Consider the following 13,283-nt stretch of genomic DNA (forward strand, 5'->3'; position numbering starts at 1 on the left):
TGCTGCGGATACATACTTATATTATACCCTGCTGCCGATATACATAGAAATTATACCCTGCTGCCAACATATATTAATATTAGCCCCTACTGCCGATATATAGTATTAGTCCCTGAAGCCAATATATATAAATATTAGCCCCTGCAGCCAATATTTATTGATAATAGGCCCTGCAGCCAATATATATTAATATTAGCCCCTGCTGCCGATATATATAAACATTAGTCCCAGCTTCCGATATATATTAATATTAGCCCCTGCAGCCAATATATATTAATATTAGACCCTGCTGCCAATATATTTGCCACACTGACTGCAGATCAGGGGAAGACAGTGAGAGTCAGTGCAGTGTTCCCTCCTTCTGACTGCACCGTTACATTGAGAGGTCCTCTCCCCTGTAATCATCCCCAGAGTCCCTTTGTCCCCTCATTCACTAAACCATAGCGCTCTTTTACTTACACCCTGTAGTTCAGGTATAGATCAAATAAACAACACATGGAAACAGCACATGCAACTGAATGAGAATAAAAAAAAACTTGTATTTGCAGGTATACATAAATAATGTATGGAAACATAGCATTGCAGGTATAAACCAACAGAACACACAAACCCAGCATTGCAGGTATATATCAACTGGAAATCACATGTACACTCAGCACTGAAGGTTTAGATCAAATAATCAACACATGGAAACAGCACTCCAGGTATTGATCAACTGAATAAGACATGCAAATCCTATATTTGCAGGTAAACATTAATAATGTATGGAAATATAGCCGATACAGATGAACAGAATGACACAAAACCCAGCTTTGCAGATATAAATCAATTGGAAATTACATATAAACTCTGCATTAAAGGTATAGATAAAACCCCCTAAATTACAGGCATAGATCACTGGTCACACACCCCAAAGCCAGCCCTGGTGTCCAAACTGCCCACATAGAACCTGACCAGCACCTAAGTTACACATTATGTCAACTTTGTCCCCAAACAGCTGAACGTACGCCGTTTTTGTCCCATAAAGACCTCTCCCTCCCAATCTATCCTATCTACCCCCTCTCCCTCCCAATCTACCCCCTCTCCCTCCCTATCTACCACATCTGCCTCTCTATCTACCACATCTGCCTCCCAATCTATCCTATGTACCCCCCTCTCCCTCCCAATCTATCCTATGTACCCCCCTCTCCCTCCCAATCTATCCTATGTACCCCCCTCTCCCTCCCAATCTATCCTATCTACCCCCTCTCCCTCCCAATCTATCCTATCTACCCCCTCTCCCTCCCAATCTATCCTTATCTACCCCTTCTCACTTCCTATCTACCTCTTCTGACTCTCTAACCCCCTCCTAACTTTCTAACCCTCCCTTTGAAGTTCACTTACCTTGGGCTTGTCCAGCGGTGAGATCGCGAGGTCTCTGTATCCCTGGTTCTGCCGGCTTCACTGCTGGGCGCCGGATATGACGACATATACCGGCGCTCGGCTTGAAATGCCGGCACTGCGAACCAGGAAGAGGCCTCTCGGTCGCGGAGAAGAGTGAGAGGCGCCGAACGGTTGCTGGGAACTTATTCCTCAGCAACCGCTCGGCGCCTCTCACTCTCTCCTCCGGGTCTATTAAAAAAAAAAAAAAAAGACGCCGTTTCGATTGGGGGGGCACACCGGGGGGCACAGCATGATGTAGGGGGGGCCATGGCCCCCTCTGGCCCCCCCTGCCGACGCCACTGACAATCTGCTCACCGTATTCAGACCCAAATTAAAAATAGGCTCATAAAAGACACATATGGACACTCTTAAAGCGGTGTCCCAGCCCCTTTCTGAGAATAATCACTCAAGATGTTTTGTATTAATTTAAAAGTTTTTAAACAATTTATTGATACTTCAAATAATTAAATTTAAAAAATTAATAATAAACACTTAAAATAAATAAGTGCTCAATACGTTCACTTGGGACTGAGGAAGTCATGGACTGACGAAACGCTCGATTATAAGCCGCACCATTAAAGGTTGGTGCTATCTTAAAGATACATTTATTTTTAAAGAAAAAATACATATTAGTGGAATGATAAAACAGTATTTTATCTAAAGAACAGGAATACATGTATTTTAGTATTATTGGTATCTATTATGCAGCATAGTAAGCATAGGTTGTGCCCCCCTGATATGCTTTATGCCCCCCATATATGCTTTATGCCCCTTAGATATGCCACTCTGCTCCCCTGATATGCCACTCTGACCCCCCCAACTTACCAATGCATCCCCAGATTCCCTGGTACCTAGTGGGGGCAGCTAGTGTTCGTCTGCGCGATGCACGTGGACAACCTCTTCTGCTGCTCGTCACATACTCCGGGGCTTCTATGCCGGCGCTCTGTCATAGAAGCCCCGGTGGAAGTGACGGCAGCAGCGTAAGTTGTCTGCGCGCAATCACGCAGAGGTTCCCCGGCTGCCAGAGAGACGGATCCAGGTCCCCTGCGACGCTGCGGGGATCTGGATCCTCACCCTGCTGGTTGCCCACAGCAGGGAAAAATGATTAAAAAAAAAACCACCTGCCCTGCGCCCAGAACTGAATGTCCCGGGCATCGGCGATACGAATTACGCTAAACCCCGATTCTAGGCCTCACTCCCACTTTAAGTGGGGGGGGGAGGCCTATAAAAGGGTAATTAATAGGAATGCACCAAAATGAAAATTCTAGACCGAAACCGAAAATTCAGGATTCACTTGGCCGAAACCGAACCGAAACGGAAAATGACTCCCCCCTCCTTAAAAAAAAATATAATAATAACCACACTTTTATTAAAAGTAAGTAACACACCCAAATGGGACAAAAAATAACAATATATATATATATATATATATATATATATATATATATAATTGTTAACAGCAATCACATTGCTATCATGCCCAGGCAACCAGTACATGCTGGAACCTGGGCATGATAGGAGTGTGATTTAAATAACAATATTACTTATATGATTGTTAACAGCAACTGGAATCTAGGTATGCTGTTAACAATTATATATATATATATATATATATATATATATATATATATATATATATATATATATATATATATATGATCTCTCACTTGCAGACTTCTCGAACAACTTCTCTGGCCCTGCCCCCAGTGGAAGAAGGAACAGAGCAGAGTCATGTGGTGTGCATTCACGTAACTTTGCTGGGTTCCTGTTCTCCTAGCTGGTACAGTGTGTGGCTCGCACACTGTGTGACCAATGCGCAGGTAAGCAGCCTAGCCCCTGCGGACAATATATTTCGGTCACCGATATATCGGTGCATCCCTAAGAAACGGTTAGGCGAACTATACATTTTTTAAGAAATGGTTCGCGCGAACCGGCAAGAACCGGCTGAATGCCATCACTGGGCATTACATGTTTTTTTTGTATATAACTGTAAAATGCAGGGAAAATTGGGAAGTTACAGATCCACTTTAGGACACTGTATTTCTTTACATTAACGCTATAGTTCCCTGATTTGGGCATCATTGTGTTGCATTGTTAGGGTTACGGAAATAACAAAAAAAGATATGTTTCAAATAAATTAGTAACTTTTTAATTATTTTTGATGCTCACAGCTATACAGCTCAAAGACCCAAATAAAAAAGAAGCTGAAAATGGACATATGATGATTCCAGCAGAGGACAATGAAGCAATAAAACACTGGACCTCCAGAGAAATCCAGGCACTAATAAATGTATGGTCAGACGAGAGCATTCGCTGTCAACTGAAAGACACTAGAAGAAACCAAGACATATTTGAGCAGATAGCGAAGCTTCTCCAACAAGCAGGGGTACACAAGAACTGGAAGCAGTGTAGAATAAAGTACAAAAAACTAAAACATCAGTATTTTGTTGTGAAGAAAGCACAGGAGTCAGGAAATAAAAGCGAAACCATGAAATATTTTACTGAACTGGATGCTATAATGTCCGGCAAACCTTCAGCAAACCAAACAAAGAGTTCAAACAACACAGATGAACAAGCATCTGTCTCATGGGCCAGTTGTGATGAAGGTAGGTAATATGCCATCTTAGAATAAGAGAATCAAACTTTGAAGTTGAAAGAAAAGGAGAAAGTTTTGCCATACAATGTAACTAAACAATAGACGTGCAAATTGTCCGAAAGCGAACATATTTTGGTTTGTTTTTGGGCAACAAATTATGTTCCCTGCTCATTTGGTTCAGATGAAAATCGTAGGGCATTTGTAATTCAGGAGAAAAATTCAGATCTGAGATCTCCCCAGCCAGTCCAATAGGGCAGTCTGTCTCCAGTTATAGGGGCAGAAGGGTTGGCACCCCAGTCGGTCTATGCCAGAATACACCACTTTACATACAACCAGGTCCTCGGGATATTTTCTCAAAAGAGAAACATAGTAATGCCCCAAGAAATGAATTTAAAAAACGTAATTATCACAAGTATTGGCATTGCAGGTTCACATAACACTTTCATGCAACAGGGCCCGCAGACACATTGTATCACTACTAATTTACAACAGGTTTTCAGTTTGTAGAGATTAAGAAAAGACAATAAGGGATTATATTTTTAACATCTCTCAGCTTTACTATTACGAAATAATCCTAACTAATTGATGAAGAAGACTTTCTTTCTGTGATGGACAGATCTCATATACCCTTTACTCCTTTCCCCATGATTAAATACAAACCCCCTCAATGCTTAGTTACATACTAACTGACCCTTGCATCCAACAGTCAGCAACAACCCCTACTATTTACACCCTCAAGTAAGGTAATCGAGACTAGAGTAGAATGTCCTATGGTCATATGGATGATCTGCCATGACAAGAAAAGAGCACCAACATTACAGTGATGTAAAGGTTTAGATTTTATTAGAGACAGGAGGTGTGTATTAGGCTTTAACCTTCTTTACTAGACTCCCAGCAGGAAAGAAAAGATACCATACAAATGAAATAGTAACCGTAATAACAAGCCCACAGCAATGTTTACCAGCACTGTGTTCTGGAATATGACCAAATTGATCTTGGTAAAACTAAAAATAGTTAATGAAATAGTTCATAGTTCCATGTCTCAGAAGTAGGGTGATGTCTTGCATTTATTTAGCTCACAAGGTTTAGTAAAAAGAGTTTGTTTTTGCCTAGCATTATTGTGTTAAGTGAAATGTCATCTTAAATGTACTTAAGGCTGCAACAACTAATTGATAATGAAAATTGTTGCCATTTTTATTGATTATAAAATGAGGGTTTTTTCAGAGCAAATGTTTTATAATCTGTTTGTGACTCACAGCAGTTACTACTTACAGTCCCTCCCTGCAGTCACTGCCGATTGACTGCAAGTAGGGACAAGAAGAAAGAAAGGGGCGGGGCCAATTGGCAATGACTGCAGGGAGGGACAGGGAGAAAGAAAGGGGCGGACCAAACTGCTGATTGGTCCATTTCCTATAGCATCCACATGGTTTAGGAACTCATCTAACTGTGAGTATAAAGTTAAAATTTGGGCTGTTGAAAGTTAGGGGAGGTGGGGGTTAATTTAGGGGCAGTTATAGTTAATGGGGTGTTTAGGGTTAATTTAGGGGCAGTTATACTTAATGGGGTGTTTAGGGTTAATTTAGGGGCAGTTATGGTTAATGGGATGTTTAGGGTTAATTTAGGGGCAGTTGTGCCTGATGGGGTCTTCAGGGTTAATTTAGGGGCAGTTGTGCCTGATGGGGTCTTCAGGGTTAATTTAGGGGCAGTTGTGGTTGATGGGGTTTTTAGGGTTAATTTACGGGCAGTTATAGTTAATGGGGTGTTTAGGGTTAATTTAGGGGTTTTCAGGGTTAATTTAGGAGCAGTTGTGGTTGATGGAGTGTTTAGGGTTAATTTAGGGGCAGTTGTGCTTGATGAGGTCTTCAGGGTTAATTTAGGGGCAGTTATGGTTAATGGGGTCTTCTCTTCAGGATTAATGTAATGCTGAGGACTGAGGTTTAATTTAATTAGTTTAATAAGGTTCACTTAAGGTGCAGTTAGAGGTAAAGGGGGGCAAACTGAGGGGAATCTAAATCCTGGGGGCAGTGAAGATTATCCCTGTATTTATTTATAAAAGTATTGTGTCTGTGAACGAGTCTGCAAATCCTATGAGGGCACTATGGCATATCAGGGGGGTATACGGCATACCTGAGGAGGACGGAGTGACATATCTGGGGGTATAAGGCATATAGGGTATATAAGGCATATGTGGGGAGGGCGGAGTGGCATGTCTGGGAGGCAGTGGCATGTCTGGGAGGCAGTATGGCAAGCCTGGGCTCAAATGTGCATAACTGGGGGGCAGGTTGGGAAATAAAAACAAGAAATGCATTTTTAGCAAAGTTTTTTTTATTCTGCCATTTGTTTTTAACATCCTACGTTGCTTTATTAAATCATTTTAAATGAAAAATGTACAATTTTTTATCCGATTAATCGAAAAAATAATCGTCCAAATAATCGATTATGAAAAGTTAGTTGCAGCCCTAAATGTACTGTAGATGAAGAGAATGGTGGAAATAATGTATCTGAAACTACTGGGGTCCAGTTTTCCAGGAATGAAACAGGTGAAACTGGTGAGAGGCTTATACGCCTCTGACGGGATAATTTGCTCCTGGATGTATCACTGCCTCAGAAAAAAGTATTTGTGACGGTTACTTGTTTTGTGAAAATAACTTTTACTATAGTAATTACCTCAATAAGACAATCTGCAAAAATTCTTGCACACATATACCGTATTTCCCCATGTATAAGACGCACCTTTGGGGTCTAAAAATTGGGTGCGTCTTATACAGTGGTGGTAGATTTTTATTTTTTTTTTAACTAAAAAGCGGACCTGCTGCTTACCTTGATCCGCCGCAGCTGCACAGGAACCCAGTGGAGTCACGTGAATGCACATTGCATCACATGACTCCGCCCAGTTCCTGTTCCTGCTCGAGCAAGGCAGAGGGGAAATAGCGGCCCCCACGGAAGTCGGCAAGCGGCAGCAGAAGATCTGCAGTTCAGGTAAGGTGGGGGAGTAAATGTATGTATGTGTGTGTGTGTGTGTTAGCATGGATCCTTGTGTAGGGGGAGGCTGAAAGTGATGTGCATGATAGGAGTGCGATTGCTAACAGTTGCTAGCAGCTAACATCAGTCAAACTCATATCATGCCCAGGCAGACAGTACAATAACTTAATGTAATTTTTTTATTTTATTTTGGCCCCCTCTTATACAAGGGAGCGTCTTATACTTGGGGAAATACGGTAACTTGGCCCCTACAACAACCAGCATCTTGGGAAACACTTTAGTCCAGGTGTTGAGCCGTAGCATTTAAAGAAAATTTCTTTACGTTAACACTATAGTTCCCTGATTTGGGCATCACTGTGTTGCATTGTTACAGTTATGGAAATAACAAAAAAAATGTTTTGCAAAAATTAGTAACTTTTTGATTATTTTTGATGCTCACAGCTATACAGCTCGAAGACCCAAATAAAAAAGAAGCTGAAGATGGACATATGATGATTCCAGCAGAGGACAATGAAGCAATAAAACACTGGACCTCCAGAGAAATCCAGGCACTATTAAATGTATGGTCAGACGAGAGCATTCGCTGTCAACTGAAAGGCACTAGAAGAAACCAAGGCATATTTGAGTATATAGCGAAGCTTCTCCAACAAGCAGGGGTACACAAGAACTGGAAGCAGTGTAGAATAAAGTACAAAAACCTAAAACAAAAGTATTTTGTTGTAAAGAAAGCACAGGAGTCAGGAAATAAAAGCAAAACCATGAAATATTTTGCTGAACTGGATGCGATAATGTCCGGCAAACCTTCAGCAAACCAAAGAAAGAGTTCAAACAACACAGATAAACAAGCATCTGTCTCATTGGCCAGTTGTGATGAAGGTAGGTAATATGCCATCTTAGAATAAGAGAATCAAACTTTGAAGTTGACAGAAAATGGGAAAGTTTTGCCATACAATGTAACTAAACAATAGACGTGCAAATGGTCCAAAAGCAAAATTTTTTTTATTTGTTTTTGGGCAACAAATTATGTTCCCTGCCCATTTGGTTCGGATGAAAATCGTAGGGCACTTTTAATTCAGGAACAACATTTTTTGCCCAGTGCCCACATTCACTCTCGCTTATTCTTGTTCACACTCTCTCCCGTGTTAAATGTTTCCCTACCTGCTCTGTTGACCACTTACGCCTCTGGCTTCACATCTTCTTGTTTTTCGTCTTCTGTCCTCTCTCTTTCATCTTTTTTATTTTATCTTCTATCTTTGTATGTCTCTCCCAATCCTCCATTGGGTGGAAGACATCATTGAAAGATCTGCAATTTTGGTGTCCTATACGCTGAATGGTGTTCCATAGTGTATGCGGTTTACAAAGCAGATCTGAGATCACCCCAGCCAGCCCAGTTAAGGGGCAGAAGGGTTGGCACCCCAGTCGGTCTATGCCAGAATACACCACTTTACATACAACCAGGTCCTCGGGATGAAATATGGAATTCAATAACAGTTTATGCCTTACAATTGCAAACCTCCTCACTTCAGATGCTCTGTTTTGTACTACTCTGATTTGTCCTGCCCTACCTCCCCTCCTTTCCCTACTTCTCTGCTTTTGCCTGTTGGGCATCATTCCACTGAATACCCCTGCCCTACATGCCACACTGCCTACCACAAGCACTTACATTTTTTGTTTTATAAGACTTTCATCACTCATCATTACCCCAATGCCATGCCTCCTCTACCAGAGTGTATATTTTCTCAAAAGAGAAACATAGTAATGGCCCAAGAATTGAATTTAAAAAACGTAATTATCACAAGTATTGGCATTGCAGGTTCACATAACACTTTCATGCAGCAGGGCCCGCAGACACATTGTATCACTACTAATTTACAACAGGTTTTCAGTTTGTAGAGATTAAGAAAAAACAATAAGGGATTATATTTTTAACATATCTCAGTTTTACTATTACAAAATAATCCTAACTAATTGATGAAGAAGACTTTCATTCTGTGATGGACAGATCTCATATACCCTTTACTCCTTTCCCCATGAGTAAATACAAACCCCCCCTTAATGCTTAGTTACATACTAACTGACCCTTACATCCAACAGTCAGCAACTACCCCTACTATTTACACCCTCAAGTAAGGTAATCAAGACTAGATTACATTTCTTTTCACCTCTTACACTTCTTGCTTCATAGTAGCTGGTATTTCCAAAATTCCATGGTCACTTGACATCAAGGCTCGTTTAAAAAAGGCTGCCCATGGAGTAGTTGGCTCATGTGCAGGGCCCTCAAAAGCCCAACATTCTTGCTAGGAACTTTGTGTAAAAGTACCATAATGCAGAATATAAGCCTGTGTAGTTAAAGCAAAATAGAATATGACAATGAGATGCTGTCTTATGGGCAATAAGCTTTGGAGCTTCCTAGCAATCTTTCTGGTTGTCAGAAATGACCTCTCTGGCTGCTGAAGACCCATTTCATCTGAATTCAGAAATAACAGAAAATATTTCTGAAGTTATTCTTTTCCTATTAAATATTAAAATAGAAGTCATTCGTTTTACGGTATATGCTCACCTATAGCAAAACATTCCAAAAAGGGATCTTTATCATACATGTCTCTAAAACTTTCTAGAATGCACTAACCCAACTCAGATGCTGGAAGGGGAAGTTCTAGTTTTTGGTCAATATCACTAATCAATGTAGACGTAAAAATATTGGCCAACAATGAGAAGTGGTGAAAACCTATTGCAAACGCTTTCAAACTGACCACATGTCAACTAGAACAGTTCCAGGATATTGGTCTATTGATACATTCATGCGATCAGGTTACTTCACCTATGTCCTTAAGGGCTGTGGTGAAGTGTGCACATGCACACGTGTGATGGAATTGTAGGACATATTGTCACAAATAAATATTATTTTCTCTGTATCACCATGATGTATAGAATGTCCTACTGAGTCATATGGATGATCTGTCATGACAAGAAAAGAGCACCAACATTAAAGTGATGTAAAGATTTAGATTTTATTAGAGACAGGTGGTGGGTATTATGCTTTAACCTTCTTTACTAGACTCCCAGCAGAAAAGAAAAAAATAACATAAAAATAGTTAATGAAAAAGTTAATAGTTCCATGTTTCATAAATAGGGCAATGTCTTGCATTTATTCAGATCACATGGTTTAGTAAAAAGACTTTGTTTTTGCCTAGTATTTTTGTGTGACGTGTTAAGTGAAATGTCATCTTAAATGTACCATAGATGAAGAGGATTGTGGAAATGTCTCTGAGACTAGCGGGGCCCAGTTTTCGAGGAATGAAACAGGTGAATCTGGTGAGTGAAGAATTCATTTTTATTTTTATACCGTGAACCGCAACAAAGCTTTCAACTTTTGGATGAGAAGAAAGACTTGGTGATTCTCATCTGCTGTTTAAAAGTGTGTTCTATGGGTACAATTATCTGTCACATAATCCAGGGGCTTTATATATGATTATGACATACCGGCATGTATTATGATTCTTCTATCTATCGCACCATGGGCCATTTGTTTGACATACGTCCATGAAAATGATCATTATATCAGGGAATGTATCTGTTCTGTTACAAGAATGATCATGCTGGTAATATTGTTCAGGAATTGATAAGAAGATGGCAGTTACCAAACCCAAAGTAACATGTCCAACATTTTAGAAGATGTTAATAACAGAGTATGTAAAACTATGCCCAGGGCAAACTGAGGAAAAGTGAATGTTACTGTATCACTTCATTATCAGCCATAGTAAAACAAATGTAGGAAATATGAATTCATTATTTTGATTGATGGGGCATGGAGTCGAGTATCAGAAGTACGTTGATCGGATCTTTTAGATATTAATTAATGGTCTTTACTATCTGTTGCAATAGATAATCAACATAATCAGACACTCTACTTGTTATTGAGTTGATCTCAGAGACGATAGGTCTTCCAGGAGGGTTTTCGGCATCCTTGTGTATCTTCGGCGGGTGGGTCTTGGGTGTAGAATTTTTTTAAATTTAAATTCTTTATCAGTTAAAATACCTAAAACTTTGTATTTCTAAAATTAGGTCTTTAGTCAAAAAATTTTAAGTAATAATAATCAAATAATAAGTTTTAGTATCTCCCAAAAGTTTTCCTTTTCATACAGAGATATAGACATAATTACTAGTCCTCCACCTTTGTCCGCTGGTTCAATGACTATATTAAAGGCGTCTATCTCGCTTGAAACCACTTGACTTAGGATAAAATGTGGACTTTTCTTTAATATTTGTATGTTTATACACCTGTAAAACCTCCCTTTGCTCTATGGGGTTCTTTTTGAAACGTAAGTCCAAATAAAAACCAAATCTGTCAAGACCTTGGGTTGGTGAAAACTTAAGACCTTTTTTTAAAACACAAACTTGTTCATCTGTTAACTTTATCGGATAGGTTAAAAATTCTTAGATCTCCTGGATTTCCCTTCTTGTCATCATGTTGGTTAGGGGAAATTTTTCTTTTTCTCTTCCCCCTCTACATCCTCTTCTTCTTCCTGGTATGGACGTTTTCCATGGTTTCCGACTCTCAGATCTAGTATCCTCAATCTCCGTTTGTCCTCTCTCGCCGTGTCTTTCCGAAAATCCTTCACATAATACTTGAAAGCTAATACATGTTATTTCAGCCTCCAATAGATCACACACTTATACCTAGAGAGGGTGCTGGGGGCATTTGGGTTGCCTGCTCAAGTATCTAAAGCCCTAATGGTGTTATACAGTCACCTTTAAAGTAATATAAGCAGGGTTTAAATGTATACCAATCCCACTGGTACCAGACAGTGATGTTCACTCCCTCCCTTACTATATTTTAGCCCTGGAACCTCTGGCTGTCGGTTTTTTAACGCCTTTGGGTAAGCCCATCATGCTGGGTCTATTTGCTGATGATATTGTAACCATAATGACAAGCCCACAGCAATGTTTACCAGCACTGATAGAAAGTGTTGGGGAATATGACCAAATTGATCTTGGTAAAACCTAAAAATAGTTAATGAAATAGTTAATAGTTCCATGTTTTATAAATAGGGCAATATCTTGCATTTATTCAGCTCACATGGTTTATTAAAAAGAGGTTGTTTTTGCCTAGCATTGTTGTGTTAATTGAAATATCATCTTAAATGTACCGTAGATGAAGAGAATTGTGGAAATAATGTCCCTGAGACGAGCTGGGTCCAGTTTGCGGTGAATGAATCAGGTGAGTGAATTCATTTTTATTTTTATACTGTGAACCGCAGCAAAGCTTTCAACTTTTGGATGAGAAGAAAGACTTGGTGATTCTCATCTGCTGTTTAAAAGTGTGTTCTATGGGTACAATTATCTGTCACATAATCCAGGGGCTTTATGTATGATTATGACATACCGGCATGTATTATGATTCTTCTATCTATCGCACCTTGGGCCATTAGGTTGACATATGTCCATGAAAATGATCAGCCTATCAGGGAATGTATCTGTTCTGTGACAAGAATGATCATGCTGGTAATATTGTTCAGGAATTGATAAGAAGATCTCAATTATCAAACCCAAAGTAACATGTCCAACATTTTAAAAGCTGTTAATAACATAATAGTGAATGTTACTGTATCACTTCATTATCAGCCATAGTAAAACAAATGTAGGAAATATGAATTCATTATTTTGAATAGATGGGGCATGGCTTGGGAGCCGACTAAGATGGCCGCTTTAGTCTTGGGCTTGGCAGGGCGCACCAAACAATTTACTTTAGCAGCATTTGGATGAGTGCCTGCAATGGGGAGCAGAGGGAGAGAGGCATCATGCCAAAAAGTCTGCAGACCTAAATATTTCAGACCTAATGATTAAGTTAGTGTGTATTTTCAAGTAATGTAAGCAGGGTTTAAATGTATACCAATCCCACTGGTACCAGACAGTGATGTTCACTCCCTCCCTTACTATATTTTAGCCCTGGAACCTCTGGCTGTCGATTTTTTAACGCCTTTGGGTAAGCCCATCATGCTGGGTCTATTTGCTGATGATATTGTAACCATAATGACAAGCCCACAGCAATGTTTACCAGCATTGATAGAAAGGGTTGCGGAATATGACCAAATTGTTCTTGGTAAAACGCCATTACTTAATTTAGAGTATCCGCAGTCCGTGAGGAAAATATAAACTAAAACCATATTCGATCCATAGATTATTTTTATATATCACTTAAAATCACTTTAGTTGGACATTGACGCCTTTTATTGGGCCAGTGTTGAACAAGTTGGAAAGTTATGTAAGCTTTTGGGTTCTT

The sequence above is a fragment of the Sceloporus occidentalis genome, unplaced genomic scaffold (genome assembly GCF_023333645.1).
Source record: "Sceloporus occidentalis isolate IW3139 unplaced genomic scaffold, rSceOcc1.0.p SCAF_358, whole genome shotgun sequence".
Classification (NCBI taxonomy): Eukaryota; Metazoa; Chordata; class Lepidosauria; order Squamata; family Phrynosomatidae; genus Sceloporus; species Sceloporus occidentalis.